A 4,076-nucleotide genomic window follows, 5' to 3' on the forward strand; every position below is an offset into this window, starting at 1 on the left:
GAGCCAAAGCAACAAATGCGTCACTCTGTTCCTTGCCCCAGACCCACTTCGAGCCTTTACGCAACAGCAGGTTCAGCGGCCTTGCAAGCTCCGAACAGCGCGGGATGAATTGCCTGTAGAACGCAACCATCCCCAAAAACCTCTGCAAGCTTTTCACATCCATGGGGCAGGGGTAGCTCAGAATTGCCTGCAGTTTGTCATCATTCGGTCTCAGTGTGCCATCATCCACGACAAAGCCCAAGAGGTTCACTCTTTTCGATGCCAACTGCACTTTCTTTTGATTAATGGCTAGACCGGCACGTCTCATTCTATCGAGAACGGAATTCAGGTGAATGAGGTGCTCCTCGAACGACTGTGAGAATATCACAACGTCGTCGAGGTACGCCATGGCGTAGTTGAACCTTGCATCGCCCAGCACGATGTCCATCAGTCGCATGAACGTGCTCGGGGCGTTAGACAAACCAAACGGGAGTCGAGTAAATTCGAAGAGCCCGCGGTGGCAGGTGAATGCGGGTTTCTCAATGTCACCTTCGGCCACCTCAATCTGCAGGTACCCTCTGCTTGCATCTAGGACTGTGAAGAACCTCGCGTTCCCTAACGCGTACATCACAGCCTCTATCGACTGAAAAGGGTACGCAACGGTAGGCGTCAGTTAGTTGAGCTTACGATAATCAACACAGCCTGACCGATCCATCTTTCTTCGGTGCTAGAACCACTGGTGACGCCCAGGGACTTTGTGAGGGTCTCACCGCACCGGTGTCAATCATCTCGTCAAGGGCACAGTCGAGAAGCTGCCTCTTATGCGCACTTAACGGCCTCGGCTTACACCTGAAAGGGCGCGTATCACCCGTCTGAATCTCGTGCTGAAGCAGGTCGGTTCTGCCCGGTTTCTCCGTGAAGCAATCCGAAAACGGGAGTAAAGTTTCCGCGAGCCTTCGGCGCTGACTAGTGGGTCCTGAGAAAAACGCAATAGTCGCTTCTAACGGGCCACCGTCTCTCAGCATCTCGAGGGAGCTCCTCTGCCTTTCTGCCGCACAGGCGTGGACACCCGCCTTTTGTGCAGGACAGCCGGGCAAGGGTGCGCTTTCGAAGGGAATGAGGGGGGCGAGCGGGCTGTAACGATAGCCATTCTCCCCCATGTCGAGCACAATGCCTTCGCTCGAGAGAAAATCCCTTCCCAGAATTACTGGTATCGACAAGCCAGGCAGATAGACGAAGCGATGTCTCCGCTTTCTGCCGTCAAAGCGCATCGTAAGACGCACTGCTCCCTTTGCCTTTGCCGCCCCAGCTGCTAAGCTTAACGGGGTTTCGGCCGGTCTGACACGGATGTTACCTATCCGGCAGGCATCGTACACCTCGTCACCGACCAGTGACAGCGTTGAGCCCGTGTCTACGAGTGCGGAGTAGCATCGACCCGCTAACTGCACTAGCATAAATGGGCTTGAGCGCGGAACGACTCCCTGAGCTCTACAGGCGAGCGGGACAAAGGCCTCCCCGTCGCCGGCGCGGGAGTTCTTTTCCTGACTAGCGCCTTGACAACCATGAAATTCTCCCGCTGACGGTGAAAGGCCGGTGCCACCAGACATCACCGCCAGCGTCTGGTGTTTCCCTGCATACGCCTAGCTTGGCACTCGCGTGCCATGTGGCCGGGCTGGTTGCAATTCCAGCAAAGCCGGTCGTTCACCCGCCGCGTGGACGGAGGACCCCTCGTTCCACGAAGCGGTTGGTTACAACTCTCCCCTTTCTCCGCGCATTCCTGACGCTCGATCGGCGTGCGGCCTGTGAGGCCGGCACGACGCCGCTGCTCGAACGCGTACGGGTCTAGCGCGCGAGGGACAACAGGGGGTTCCGCCTGGCTTTCCACGGCCATTACCTCGGCGCTCCGAGCCCTCATCGCGTATTCTCGGCCTCCATCCCATGCGCAAGCCGGTTCTAGCGATTCGGCTAGCCTGGGGGGCGGCTGGTAGCGCAGTTCGGCCAGTAAATCCGCCTGCACGGTCTTGGCCTCCTGTGCTAGGACCTCGAGGTTTGTAAAACTGCGGCCTCGCAGATACGGCTTGAAGCGTGGATGGCAGTGCCTGATTACACGCGCAACCTGATCTCGGTCGGTTGCCGTCGGATCTGCCCTCTTGTACAGCTCCTGCATTGCGCGTACGTACTCGAGGAGGCTTTCCTCTGGGTGTTGGGTGCGCAACGCGAGCTCCTCCAGCATCCGGCGCTCATAATCAGGCGGCAAGAACTCGGCGCGGAAACGGTCTTTGAAGTCCGCCATCGACTGGAAAGTCGGCTGGCAGCGCCTCCATCGCGCCGCGCTCTCGACGAGTGCTACAGGCAGGACCTGCCCTAGCATCACGTCATCTGGGGCGCCCAGAGCTGTCTGGTAGTCCTCGAGTTGTAGTAAACACTCGTGGACTGATTTCGCGTTCGTGTACCCGGAAAAGGAGGGGACCTCCATATTTATCCGCAGGCGCGATGCTGTCGCCGATGCTACCGATGCTGCTGCCTGGTTGGCGCCAGCCACCGAACCGAGCTGACGGGCTAATGCGGCAAACATCTCAGTCACCTGCCCCATTACGGCCGCCGCGTCGGCCGTCTCACTACCGGCTGCCCCGCCATCCAAAGCCGTGGCTGAAACATCCTTTTTGGGAGGCATAGTTCGCGCTAATTGACGGAGAAAATACGAGGCTCTACCCTGCGCGCTACTTTTCCCAGGAAAGCCCGCGTCAACTGTCCCGCCGCACCGGCTAACGGCTCATGACAACAAAAACATTCATATACACAACAATCTATCTACAAACACGCGGAAATACACAACAGAAAACGCTCGAAAACTACATAAATAACACGAAGCCTGTAACAAATTCAAAACACTGCTCAAGTCGCTACCCCGCGAACATTCCGCCTGACCTGCTCCTTAACCCTAGCGGTCCGGCGTGGCCCCGAACAAAGAGGGCCTGCCACGAGTCTGGCTGCACGTCCCAAAATCGTCCACAAGGTGTTAATTAATGCCGCACGCTGGGCGCCATTATTTGTGGGCGATTCCTCTGCGCGGGGGGCGCACAGAGAGTGACTCGAAGGAAGGTCTTTGTACAAAGAGGTTTATTCGCACATGGCAGAGGGTCGGGCGTCGTTGGGCAGCGGGGGTCAGGTGTCGGGAGAGCTGGTCCAAAAGAGAGATACAGCCTTCGCGGTCGCGCCTTAAGAAGGCTTCCTCCTAGCCTCGCTCCCCCCGCCCCACTACTCGGGAAGAAGGGGTCGAGGCTACCCGCGGTGAGCGGCGCGGGATTTGAGCTGCCCGCGAGCAGACCCTACAAGCTTGGTCAGGTTTCTTGAAGAGAATATCCTCAACCACCTACTCTAGCTTAACTACAGCCTTTCTATACCATATATGGCAAGTGTTCAAAATAAAAAAATGATACCAAGCGCTTCGGTCAGTGGTTAACAAAGACGAGAAAGGCCTCTCCTCAATTTCGCGTACTGATCTTTCGCCTTTTGCTAAAGATCACTGTGGGGAGGGGCATTCCAGTGAGCCTATAGGCCAATTTTTGTGAGGCCTTGCCCGTTTCGGTGAGGTCTAATTTTTTTTTTCGCAGAAGCGCCGTGCTTCCTCGTCACCATCTAAATCTAATTCTCATGAGATGAAAGCTAGAAAAGGACCACCAAAACTTCTTCCCAATGTTGATTTCCTCAAAGAGGCGGTGTCTGCATCTTCAGTTCGTCAGTAATCATGGCAGGTATCAAAGTGTTACAATGGAATTGCCGCTCCATACTCTCTTCTCTTCCAGATCTAGAACTACTTATTCAGAAACACAACCCTGATATCGTGCTTTTACAAGAAACGTGGTTGTCACCTTATAAATCATTTTCAAGGAAAAACTTTCGAATTTTCAGATTAGATCGAAATGCTGGTAGGGGAGGCGGATTGGTAATCATGCTTTCTAAACACATATTTATTTATTTATTTATTTATTTATTTATTTATTTATTTATTTACCCTAAAGACCCAAAAGAGGGCATTACATAGGGGGGAATGATTAAAAGAAAGCACACATAACAAATCAACTCATAACAAATGA

The 4,076-nt window shown here is 54.4% G+C and overlaps 1 non-coding gene across 1 annotated transcript; it reads left to right on the top strand.

Moving 5' to 3' along the window:
* Positions 1 to 3,448: 3,448 nt before the first annotated feature.
* LOC149328079 (U5 spliceosomal RNA) lies at positions 3,449 to 3,576 on the top strand. Its single transcript, XR_016285884.1, has one exon. It is a non-coding gene; the product is annotated as a U5 spliceosomal RNA (small nuclear RNA).
* Positions 3,577 to 4,076: the final 500 nt, after the last annotated feature.

The sequence above is a fragment of the Amblyomma mixtum genome, chromosome 9, assembly GCF_055824585.1.
Source record: "Amblyomma mixtum isolate Tamu chromosome 9, ASM5582458v1, whole genome shotgun sequence".
NCBI lineage: Eukaryota > Metazoa > Arthropoda > Arachnida > Ixodida > Ixodidae > Amblyomma > Amblyomma mixtum.